Genomic DNA, 13,992 nt, shown 5'->3' on the forward strand with positions numbered 1-13,992 from the left:
TTAAAAACGTCCCATACATGTATAGTTCGTACGGAATAAAAAACATGAGCAAGGGGATTACAAGTCTAAAAATTAACAAGTGCCCGCAGGCTTACAAACTAAAAAGAGATAAGGTGCCCGTAATCCCTTTATTGTCTCTCTCCTCAGGAGGTGAAACAAGACAGCAGGAGGGTGAAAGGAGCGCCTAGGCGACGTGCGAGAAGCAGAAGGTGAGGGAGTCCTAGATTAGCGGGTCCTCGGACAGCCGGACTGTTGGACTATGAAGATACAAGATTGAAGACTTCGTCCCGTGTCCGGATGGGACTCTCCTTTGCGTGGAAGGCAAGCTTGGCAATTCGGATATGTAGATCTCCTCCCTTGTAACCGACTTTGTGTAACCCTAGCCTCCTCCGGTGTCTATATAAACCGGAGGGTTTAGTCCATAGGACAACAACAATCATAATCATAGGCTAGCTTCTAGGGTTTAGCCTCTACGATCTCGTGGTAGATCAACTCTTGTAATACTCATATCATCAAGATCAATCAAGCAGGAAGTAGGGTATTACCTCCATCGAGAGGGCCCGAACCTGGGTAAACATTGTGTCCCCCGCCTCCTGTTACCATCCGCCTTAGACGCACAGTTCGGGACCCCCTACCCGAGATCCGCCGGTTTTGACACCGACATTGGTGCTTTCATTGAGAGTTCCACTGTGCCATCACCATAAGGCTTGATGGCTCCTTCGATCATCGGCAACGATGCGATCCAGGGTGAGGTTTTTCTCCCCGGACAGACCTTCGTATTCGGTGGCTTGCACAGCGGGCCAACTCGCTTGGCCGTCTGGAGCAGATCGAGAGCTACGCCCCGGGCCGTCAGGTCAGGTTTGGAAGCTTAAACTATACTGCCGACATCCGCGGAGACTTGATCTTTGACAGATTCAAGCCCATGTCAGGTGCGCCGCACAGTCACGACGAGCATGTCTTAGCTCTGCCGTCGGACGGTGTTCGGGAGATCACACCTGAGGTTACGCCGGCCCTCGATCCAGAGCAGATTGCGCCGTCCGAGGATGGGTGGATGGACCCCGCCACGGAGGCCGCACACTCAGCGGCGATAGAGCCGAATACTGACTTTACCTCCTACGAGACCTGTGTTGCCGGACCCTTGGATTCGTCCCCGGCCACGGGCTCCGAACTGCCTGCGTTCATGCCTATCGAATCTGATTGGGCGCCGATCACGGAGTTTTCCTCCGCGGATATCTTTCAGCACTCGCCCTGGGTGATGTGCTGAATTCATTAAGGTCTCTCTCCTTGATAGGAGGCCCTTGGCCGAACTATGTTCGGCTCGAGTGGGAAGCGGACGACGAAGAAATTCATTCCCCACCCACCACCCACTTAATAGCCACTGTCGACGACTTAACCAACATGCTCGATTTCGGCTCCGAAGACATCGACGGTATGGACGACGATGCAGGAGAAGAACAGGAACCACCGCCCACAGGGCGTGCTACCTCTTGAGCCCTGCGTTGGTTTTCCCTTGAAGAGGAAAGGGTGATGCAGCAAAGTAGCATAAGTATTTCCCTCAGTTTTTGAGAACCAAGGTATCAATCCAGTAGGAGGCCACGCACAAGTCCCTCGCACCTAAACAAACAAATAAATCCTCGCAACCAACGCAATAAAGGGGTTGTCAATCCCTTCACGGTCACTTACGAGAGTGAGATCTGATAGATATGATAAGATAATATTTTTGGTATTTTTATAATAAAGATGCAAAGTAAAGAAAGTAAAATAAAAATGGCGCCAGAAATAGCTTGTTGTCGGGAGATTAATATGATGGAAAATAGACCCGGGGGCCATAGGTTTCACTAGTGGCTTCTCTCAAGAGCATAAATATTACGATGGGTGAACAAATTACTGTTGAGCAATTGACAGAATTGAGCATAGTTATGAGAATTTCTAGGTATGATCATGTATATAGGCATCACGTCCGAGACAAGTAGACCGACTCCTGCCTGCATCTACTACTATTACTCCACACATCGACCGCTATCCAGCATGCATCTAGAGTATTAAGTTCATAAGAACAGAGTAACGCTTTAAGCAAGATGACATGATGTAGAGGGATAAACTCGTGCAATATGATATAAACCCCATCTTGTTATCCTCGATGGCAACAATACAATACGTGCCTTGCTGCCCCTACTGTCACTGGGAAAGGACACCGCACGATTGAACCCAAAGCCAAGCACTTCTCCCATTGCAAGAAAGATCAATCTAGTAGGTCAAACCAAACTGATAATTCAAAGAGACTTGCAAAGATAACCAATCATACATAAAAGAATTCAGAAGATTCAAATATTGTTCATAGATAAACTTGATCATAAACCCACAATTCATCGGTCTCAACAAACACACCGCAAAAGAAGATTACATCGAATAGATATCCACGAGAGAGGGGGAGAACATTGTATTGAGATCCAAAAAGAGAGAAGAAGCCATCTAGCTAATAACTATGGACCCGAAGGTCTGAAGTAAACTACTCACACATCATTGGAGAGGCTATGGTGTTGACGTAGAAGCCCTCCGTGATCGATGCCCCCTCCGGCGGAGCTCCGGAACAGGCCCCAAGATGGGATCTCACGGGTACAGAAGGTTGCGGCGATGGAAATAGGTTTTTGGCTCCGTATCTGGTAGTTTGGGGGTACGTAGGTATATATAGGAGGAAGGAGTACGTCGGTGGAGCAACAGGGGGCCCACGAGGGTGGAGGGCGCGCCCTGGGGGGTAGGCGCGCCCCCCTACCTCGTGCCCTCCTGGTTGATGTTTTGACGTAGGGTCCAAGTCCTCTGGATCAGGTTCGTCCCGAAAATCACGTTCTTGAAGGTTTCATTCCGTTTGGACTCCATTTGATATTCTTTTTCTGCGAAACTCTGAAATAGGAAAAAAACAGCAATTCTGGGCTGGGCCTCCGGTTAATAGGTTAGTCCCAAAAATAATATAAAAGTTTATAATAAAGCCCAATAATGTCCAAAACAGAATATAATATAGCATGGAACAATAAAAAATTATAGATACGTTGGAGACGTATCAAGCACCCCAAGCTTAATTCCTGCTCGTCCTCGAGTAGGTAAATGATAAAAACAGAATTTTTGATGTGGAATGCTACTTGGCATAATTTCAATGTAATTCTTCATAATTGTGGTATGAATATTCAGATCCTAAAGATTCAAGACAAAAGTTTAATATTGACATAAAAATAATAATACTTCAAGCATACTAACTAAGCAATTATGTCTTCTCAAAATAACATGGCCAAAGAAAGTTATCCCTAAAAAATCATATAGTCTGGCTATGCTCTATCTTCACCACACAAAATATTTAAATCATGCACAACCCCGATGACAAGCCAAGCAATTGTTTCATACTTTTACGTTCTCAAACTTTTTCAATCTTCACGCAATACATGAGCGTGAGCCATGGACATAGCACTATATGTGGAATAGAATGGTGGTTGTGGAGAAGACAAAACGGAGAAGATAGTCTCACATCAACTAGGCGTATCAACAGGCTATGGAGATGCCCATCAATAGATATCAATGTGAGTGAGTAGGGATTGCCATGCAACGGATGCACTAGATCTATAAGTATATGAAAGCTCAACAAAAGAAACTAAGTGGGTGTGCATCCAACTCGCTTGCTCACGAAGACCTAGGGCATTTTTAGGAAGCCCATCATTGGAATATACAAGCCAAGTTCTATAATGAAAAATTCCCACTAGTATATGAATGTGATATCATAGGAGACTCTTTATCATGAAGATCATGGTGCTACTTTGAAGCACAAGTGTGGTAAAAGGATAGGAACATTGTCCCTTCTCTCTTTTTCTCTCATTCATTTTTTTATTTGGGCCTTTTCTTCTTGTTCTTCTTTTATGGCCTCTTTTTTCGTCCGGAGTCTCATCCCGACTTGTGGGGGAATCATACTCTCCATCATCCTTTCCTCACTTGGGACAATGCTCTAAAAATGCTGATCATCACACTTTTATTTACTTACAACTTCAACAATTACAACTCAATACTTAGAACAAAATATGACTCTATGTGAATGCCTCCGGCGGTGTACCGGGATATGCAATGAATCAAGAGTGACATGTATGAAAGAATTATGAAAGGTGGGTTTGCCACAAATACAATGTCAACTACATGATCATGCGAAGCAATATGACAATGATGGAGCGTGTCATAGTAAATGGAATGGTGGTAATTTGCATGGCAATATATCTTGGAATGGCTATGGAAATGCCATAATAGATAGGTATGGTGGCTATTTTGAGGAAGATATATGGTGGGTATATGATACCGGCGAAAAGTGCGCGGTATTAGAGAGGCTAGCAATGGTGGAAGGAAGAAAAGTGCGTATAATCCATGGACTCAACATTAGTCATAAAGAACTCATATACTTATTGCAAAAATCTACAAGTTATCAAGGCAAAGTATTACGCGCATGCTCCTAGGGGGATAAATTGGTAGGAAAAGACCATCGCTCGTCCCCGACCGCCACTCATAAGGAAGACAATCAATAAATAAATCATGCTCCGACTTCATCACATAACGGTTCACCATACGTGCATGCTACGGGAATCACAAACTTTAACACAAGTATTTCTCAAATTCAAAACTACTCAACTAGCATGACTCTAATATCACCATCTTCATATCTACAAACAATTATCAAGCATCAAACTTCTCATAATATTCAACACACTCATAAGAATTTTTCCTTTTTCAAATCTTGAAGGCCTATCATTGTTAAAGCAAACTACCATGCTGTTTTGTAGGACTCTCAAAATAATCTAAGTGAAGCACGAGAGAACAATATTTTCTATAAAACAAATCCACCACCGTGCTCTAAAAGATATAAGTGAAGCACTAGAGCAAAAACTATATAACTCAAAAGATATAAGTGAAGCACATAGAGTATTCTAATAATTTCCGAATCATGTGTGTCTCTCTCAAAAGGTCTGTACAGAAAGTATGATTGTGGTAAACTAAAAAGCAAAGACTCAAATCATACAAGACGCTCCAAGCAAAACACATATCATGTGGTGAATAAAAATATAGCTCCAAGTAAAGTTACCGATGGAAGTAGACGAAAGAGGGGATGCCTTCCGGGGCATCCCCAAGCTTTGGCTTTTAGGTGTCCTTAGATTATCTTGGGATGCCATGGGCATCCCCAAGCTTAGGCTCTTGCCACTCCTTGTTCCATAATCCATCAAATCTTTTACCCAAAACTTGAAAACTTCACAACACAAAACTTAACAGAAAATCTCGTGAGCTCCGTTAGCGAAAGAAAACAAAATACCACTTCAAGGTACTGTCATGAACTCATTCTTTATTTATATTGGTGTTAAACCTACTGTATTCCAACTTCTCTATGGTTTATAAACTATTTTACTAGCCATAGATTCATCAAAATAAGCAAACAACACACGAAAAACAGAATCTGTCAAAAACAGAACAGTCTGTAGTAATCTGTAACTAACGCAAACTTCTGGAACTCCAAAGATTCAGCAAAAATAGGACGACCTAGAAAATTTGTTTATTGATCAGCAGCAATTGGAATCAATATTTTATCACGTTCTGGTGATTTTTAACAATTATTTTCGTGAACAGAAAGTTTCTGGAATTTACAGCAAGATCAAATAACTATCATCCAAGAAGATCCTATAGGTTTAACTTGGCACAAACACTAATTAAAACATAGAAAGACATCTAACCAGAGGCTAGATCAAAGATTTATTCCTAAACTGAAGCAAAAAGCAAAAAACTAAAAATAAAATTGGGTTGCCTCCCAACAAGCGCTATCGTTTAACGCCCCTAGCTAGGCATAAAAGCAAGGATAGATCTAGATATTGCCATCTTTGGTAGGCAATCCATAAGTGGCTCTTGATAGATTCATATGGTAATTTTATTTTCTTTCTAGGGAAGTGTTCCATGCCTTTCCTTAACGGAAATTGGAATCTAATATTCCCTTCCTTCATATCAATAATTGCACCAATCGTTCTAAGGAAAGGTCTACCAAGAATAATAGGACATGAAGGATTGCAATCTATATCAAGAACAATAAAATCTACGGGCACATAGTTACTATTTGCAACAATAAGAACATCATTAATTCTTCCCATAGGTTTCTTAATAGTGGAATCCGCAAGGTGCAAGTTTAGAGAGCAATCATCAAAATCACGGAAACCTAGCAAATCACACAAAGTCTATGGAGTCATGGAACCACTAGCACCCAAATCACACAAAGCATATCATTCATGATATTTAATTTTAATTTTAATAGTAGGTTCCCATTCATCATAGAGTTTTCTAGGGATAGAAACTTCCAACTCAAGTTTTTCTTCATAAGATTGCATCAAAGCAACAACGATATGTTTAGTAAAAGCTTTATTTTGACTATAAGCATGAGGAGAATTTAGCACGGTTTGCAACAAGGAAATACAATATATCAATTATCATAATTAAATTCCTTGAAATCCAAAATAGTGGGTTCATTAATATCTAATGTTTGATCTCTTCAACCCCACTTTTAGCATCAAGATCTAAAAACTCCGAATTTTTGGAACGCCTTCTAGGTAAAGGCGGATCATATTTAGTCCCATCATTATCAAGATTCATATTACAAAACAAAGATTTAATAGGGGACACATCAATAACCTTTAGATCTTCATCTTTATTTTCAAAGTTTTCCGGCTTGGCGGCCATCTTATTAACTAAGGTGGCCTGCTTATCCGAAATTTCAGCTATTAACTTCTCAAGATGAGCAATTTGGGATCTCAAACCATCAAATTCTTTAGACATATCATCGAGCTCTTTATTCATATAAATCATAAAGCCTTTCTGTTCCTTAAGCTCGTTTCTAAAGAGATTGTTATGTTCAAATTGTAAGACCATGAAACTCCTAACGTTGCTTTTGATCTCTTCTAGCCTTTTAAGGTGAGGATCACCAAATCTTGGTAGAGCCATCGAGATAAACAAGCAATCCAACACACGAGCAAACAAAAGACGGGCAAAAGAGGCAAACGGAAAAGAGAGGGCAAATAAAATGGCAAGGGTGAAGTGGGGGAGAGGAAAACAAGAGGCAAATGGCAAATAATGTAATGCGGGAGATAAGGAGTTGTGATGGGTACTTGGTATGTTGACTTTTGCGTAGACTCCCCGGCAACGGCGCCAGAAATCCTTCTTGCTACCTCTTGAGCACTGCGTTGGTTTTCCCTTGAAGAGGAAAGGGTGATGCAGCAAAGTAGCGTAAGTATTTCCCTCAGTTTTTGAGAACCAAGGTATCAATCCAGTAGGAGGCCACGCACAAGTCCCTCGCACCTACACAAACAAATAAATCCTCGCAACCAACGCAATAAAGGGGTTGTCAATCCCTTCACGGTCACTTACGAGAGTGAGATCTGATAGATATGATAAGATAATATTTTTGGTATTTTTATAATAAAGATGCAAAGTAAAGAAAGTAAAATAAAAACGGCGCCAGAAATAGCTTGTTGTCGGGAGATTAATATGATGGAAAATAGACCCGGGGGCCATAGGTTTCACTAGTGGCTTCTCTCAAGAGCATAAGTATTACGGTGGGTGAACAAATTACAGTTGAGCAATTGACAGAATTGAGCATAGTTATGAGAATATCTAGGTATGATCATGTATATAGGCATCACGTCCGAGACAAGTAGACCGACTCCTGCCTGCATCTACTACTATTACTCCACACATCGACTGCTATCCAGCATGCATCTAGAGTATTAAGTTCATAAGAACATAGTAACGCTTTAAGCAAGATGACATGATGTAGAGGGATAAACTAATGCAATATGATATAAACCCCATCTTGTTATCCTCGATGGCAACAATACAATACGTGCCTTGCTGCTCCTACTGTCACTGGGAAAGGACACCACAAGATTGAACCCAAAGCCAAACACTTCTCCCATTGCAAGAAAGATCAATCTAGTAGGCCAAACCAAACTGATAATTCGAAGAGACTTGCAAAGATAACCAATCATACATAGAAGAATTTAGAAGATTCAAATATTGTTCATAGATAAACTTGATCATAAACCCACAATTCATCGGTCTCAACAAACACACCGCAAAAGAAGATTACATCGAATAGATCTCCACGAGAGAGGGGGAGAACATTGTATCGAGATCCAAAAAGAGAGAAGAAGCCATCTAGCTAATAACTATGGACATGAAGGTCTGAAGTAAACTACTCACACATCATCGGAGAGGCTATGGTGTTGATGTAGAAGCCCTCCGTGATCAATGCCCCCTCCGGCAGGACGCCGGAAAAGGCCCCAAGATGGGATCTCATGGGTACAGAAGGTTGCGGCGGTGGAATTAGGTTTTCGTGGTCGCTTCTGATGGTTTGGGGGTACGTAGGTATATATAGGAGGAAGGAGTATGTCGGTGGAGCAACAGGGGGCCCACAAGGGTGGAGGGCGCGCCCTAGGGGAGTAGGCACGCCTCCCTACCTCGTGCCCTCCTGGTTGATGTCTTGACGTAGGGTCCAAGTCCTCTGGATCACGTTCGTTCCGAAAATCACGTTCCCGAAGGTTTCATTCCGTTTGGACTCCATTTGATATTCTTTTTCTGTGAAACTCTGAAATAGGAAAAAAACAGCAATTCTGGGTTGGGCCTCCGGTTAATAGGTTAGTCCCAAAAATAATATAAAAGTGTATAATAAAGCCCAATCATGTCCAAAACAGAATATAATATAGCATGGAACAATAAAAAATTATAGATACGTTGGAGACGTATCAGGGCACTGGACTGCCACCTCATCATATGATATATATACATGGTGGACACCCCCAAAGAAAGCGATGGCAATAAGGCAATAGAGGATAATCCCCTCGAGAAGCAATCTAAGCACCGGCGTCATCGGCGCCGCTCTAAGTCTCGCCATAGCAAAAGCAGCGATACCGACACAAGAGACAATAATGCTGCAGATAGTGCCGAAGACAAAGACAATCCCCTCCAGCCAGGCTTCGAGCAGGAGGATGGGCAAGCTAGCCCTAAGAAACAGGCGATAGATGGAGAATCAGAAGATGACACTTACATGTCCCTCTCCGAAGACAGGGCGAGCCTCGGCGACGACGAATTTATCGTGCATGAGGATCCCGTCGAGCAGGAGCGCTTCAAGCACTGGCTTATAGCCACAGCAAAAAGCCTGAGGAAAAAGCAGCAGCAGCTTCAGGCTGATCAAGATCTGCTAACGGATAGATGGACCGAGGTCCTGGCAGCTGATGAATACGAACTCGAGCGCCCAACCAAAAGTTACACAAAGCGCAGGTTGCTACCCCAAATCGAGGAGGAAGCATTAAAGCCTACGCTCCCAGCGTATGATGCGGCTGACCGGCCACCTCGTGGCCGAGACAAAGCGGCATATCAGGCCGAAGTCCAGCCCGCACCCCGTCGCCAGTTAAACAAAAATACCAAGGCCCGGGGTAACACGCAGGACCTGCGAGACGTATTGGAAAACAAATCAGGACATATTAAAAGATCGGTCTACGGATCACGGGGGCGCGCCCCAACGCGTGACGACAACCATCATGCCGGATATACTAAAAGCAAATCCGGCCGGGCCGATCACAGCAGACAAGACTCATATGAACTACATCATGATATAGCCCGCTACAGAGGCGCCGCACACCCCCTATGCTTCACTGATGAAGTAATGGATCATGAATTTCCAGAAGGGTTTAAACCCGTGAATATTGAATCATATGACGGCACTACAGACCCCGCGGTATGGATAGAGGATTTCTTCCTCCACATTCACATGGCCCGCGGGGATGATCTACACGCCATCAAGTATCTCCCGCTAAAACTCAAAGGGCCGGCTCGGCATTGGCTGAATAGCTTGCCGGCAAACTCCATTGGAAGTTGGGAGAACCTGGCGGACGCATTCCTGGACAACTTCCAGGGCACTTATGTGCGGCCACCGGATGCTGAAGATTTAAGTCACATAACACAACAGCCCGGAGAGTCAACCAGGAAATTCTGGACTCGGTTCCTAACTAAAAAGAACCAAATTGTCGACTGTCCGGATGCCAAAGCCCTAGCGGCCTTTAAACATAACATCCGTGACGAGTGGCTCGCCCGACATCTCGGCGAAGAGAAGCCAAAATCCATGGCAGCCCTCACGACACTCATGACCCGCTTTTGCGCAGGCAAAGATAGCTGGTTGGCCCGTAGCAACAACCCAGCAAGCAACCCTGGCACATTAGAAGCCAGAGATAGCAACAGCAAACCCCGACGCAACAAACACAAGCGCCGCAAAAATGGTGAAAACGCCGATGATACGGCAGTCAATGTCGGATTTAGGGGCTCTAAGTCCAGTCAGCGGAATGGTCCACTCAAAAATGACAATTCGGGTCCGTCCAGTCTGGACCGCATACTCGACCGCCCATGCCAAATTCATGGCACCCCAGGAACACCAGCCAATCATACCAACAAAGAATGTTGGGTCTTCAAACAAGTTGGCAGGTCAGGCGCCAAAAACAAAGATAAGGGGTCTCAAAGCGACGACGGTGACGAGGAGCCCAGATCATCAAGTACAGGAGGGCAAAAGAAATTCCCCCGCAAATCCAAACGGTGAACGTGGTAAACGGCACCTACAACCCGGACCGGATGCGCACCCTTAGGGATGTCGACTTAACGGAACCAGTCGTCCCACAATATAAACTAGGGCCGATCACCTTCAACCGCACGGATCGTCCTGTTAACACCAATCAGGGCAATCCAGCCGCACTAGTCCTCGACCCAATAATTGACGGGTTCCACCTCACAGGAGTCCTTATGGACGGAGGTAGCAGTCTAAACCTGCTTTACCAGGACACAGTGCGCAAGATGGGCATCGATCATTCGGTGAACAAGCCCACTAAAACCACCTTCAGAGGTATTATACCAGGTGTGGAGGCCAGCTGTACAGGCTCCATCGCCCTTGAGGTAGTCTTCGGATCACCAGACAATTACCGTGCCGAAGAGTTAATCTTCGACATCGTCCCCTTTTGCAGTGATTATCAGGCACTGCTCGGACGAACCGCATTTGCTCGATTCAACGTGGTACCACATTATGCCTACCGTAAGGTCAAGATGCCCGGTCCGCGCGGCGTCATCACGGTTAATGGCAAGGCCGAACTTTCCCTCGATACCAAAGAGTATACCGCTGCTTTAACAACAGAAGCAACGAGTGGCACCTTTCAATCGAACCTCGAGTCGACGGCCAGGCTCCCGGACACCGCCAAAGGACTCTGAACTACTTCGCGGCAGGATAGCCCGGCTCGTCCAGAGCTCAATTAAACACTCCGGCGAAGGCCAGGACAGGCCACATACCGCGGCTCAACCGCTCTGTGGCACACACGCATTTCTTACATTTTGTTTGCAGGTTCAACTTTGCGCAGACCAGGACTGGCGATATGGAAGCAGCTCGAACGCGCAAGGGAATCCTTAGATATTCCCCGCGATAACCATCCGACTATACTCCGGATCCACACACAGCTTCTTCCCCCCGGTCTCAACAAGTTCCACAGTCATTCTTTTTGTCACATTACCTGTACTCATACGCATCGACGTACTATTCAAAATACAACATGTGGATTTATATAACGCTTATCTGTTGTTATTTATTATTAAAATTATTTTTTCAAGTGGCATCCGTACACCGTGATATGCCTTAAATATGCCAGGGCCTTCGTTTTACCCATAATACGGCAATAAAGTCCGAACACCTTCATGGAAGTTCGGCACCCCGAACTTATAGCATTATATGCATCAGCTCCGAATCATGTCTTGGGTCAAATGTTGGGTTTGCCCGGCTCCCATGTTTTGCTGCCTTACGTTCCGCTATATCGGCTAAGGCGGCACAGGGAGAACTACTGCGATTGTGTCCCGGTTCTTCCGGACGAGCACCTCAGTAGAGAAAGCCGAAAACTGACTGTCATGATACGGCGAGAGCTGGTCAGCTGTTCGAGAGGTTGTAAAATCTTTAAGGATTCCTCCCGCATAATGCCATAACCAATGCAGCGTGCGATGGATCGGCTTTTCTTCCGATCAGGTGCCTATAGAGCCCCTCGTGCGGTCTTCCGAACACCAGGGGTTGCGCCTACCTTCCTTTTCTAAAGCTCCTATGGCTAAGTGAGAGTGATAAAGCCCTATAGTCCGATTGCATGGTTCGTTGTGCTGAACACCTCCTTCGAAGGACCCAAAACTGGGATAAAGAGTGATCAGCTTTATCCCGAACACCCCCGTACTTCCCACGTGGGGGCAGAAGCCGACGACTGGCCAACTCTCAGGATTAATATATAAAACGGCCGTGCAGGAGGATAAACTTTTATATAACAGGCAATAAATAATAGAAATGACCTTGTTCAACATTACAAAGGACAACATGATTGTATTCATGGAAATATAATGTCCTTGGTGCATTGCTCCGCCGCAAGGCAGGATCCTATCAGGACACTTTCATAATATAATTCGGGCTTGTGGTGCTCCTTCTCCTCTGGCGGTCCTTCGGTCATCAGCTTTTCAGCATCCATCTTCCCCCAGTGCACCTTTGCGCGGGCGAAGGCCATTCGCGCACCCTCTATACAGACCGACCGCTTGATGACGTCAAGTCGAGGGCAGGCACTTACAAGCTGCTTCACGAGCCAGAAGTAGCTTCTTGGAATCGGCTCGGCAGGCCATAGCCAGATAACCAAATCCTTCATGGCTAGTTCCGCCGCTTTATGCAGTTCGATCAGCTGTTTCAGTTGATCAGCAAAAGGCAACGGATAATTCGGTGCCAGATACTGCGACCAGAAGAGCTTATCCGCAGTGTTCCTTTCTTCGGCTCGGTAGAATTGGGCGGCATCCGATATGCTGTGGACAGTTCCGCAAACACCCCTGGAGAAATCAGAACTCAAAATTAGAAACATGATTTTCTCCTCAAATACTTGATTTACATGGAAAAGAGCCTTACCCGCCGCGATCTTCCTCGCCTCTTGGATCTCCTGCAGGGTGCCTTGGGTTTCCCCCTAGGCATCGCGCGCGGCCTGATGAGCCCTGGTGAGTTCGGATTCTTTCTCCGTTAAACTCTGCTCCAAGGTCTCGCATTTTTTAACGGCCTCTTGAAGCTCCTGCTCAGCTTCAATAACCCTGGCCTCGTGCTTCTCACGAAGAGCCTGCTCTGCGGCTGCCTTTTTCTCGGCCTCGGCCACAGCCTTCTTAAGAGCCTCGACTTCGGTCATCGTCCCTAGCGAAAATCATGGAACATATTTTATCATACTGGAAATTCGTTCGCACGGAACGCGAACAAGGCTTACGCATAACTTGTTTATCTTCCAACTGCCTTTTCAACTGGCCAAGTTCTGCTTTGGCCCGCTCCAGACTTCGATTCAGTCCGGAGACCTCCGCAGTATGAGAGGCAGCAGCCACTGCAGATGCCTGCTTATAAAAGAAGAGAGATAGATGTCATCAAGTGAGTCTTCCTGCGAACATAAAATTGATCCTCTGTCAGTGTATCAGGGGCTACTATCCATACTATGACACTCTTCGAAACCTCATAAAACATGCCTCAAAGCCTCTTATAAGCTGATACAGGCTTCATTCAGTCCACTCTCAGCAGACTGAATCTCCTTAATCACCGCACCCATCAGGGCACGGTGTTCATCGACGATGGAGGCGCTCTTCAGCGCCGCCAACAAAACATTCGGCACCTCTAGTTGGACAGAGATTGCCGGTGGAACAGGCACGCCCCCTCCAGCCGAGGGAGGCTGCCTGCTTGATTCTGGAGCCGTATTGGTCTTCGGAATTGCGTCCGACTGGGAGCCGAATTCAAGATGGCTCCTGTCGTCGACTCCCATGGGAATATCCCCCCCCCCCATGTCTCCGGCCCCTGAAGTTTGACCTCCAGGCGCCGCTTTCACGATCTCTTCCCCCCCTCCTTGGTCGGGGTCCTTCTGGGACGAA

Source organism: Triticum aestivum, chromosome 6D (assembly GCF_018294505.1).
Source record: "Triticum aestivum cultivar Chinese Spring chromosome 6D, IWGSC CS RefSeq v2.1, whole genome shotgun sequence".
NCBI classification, from domain to species: Eukaryota; Viridiplantae; Streptophyta; class Magnoliopsida; order Poales; family Poaceae; genus Triticum; species Triticum aestivum.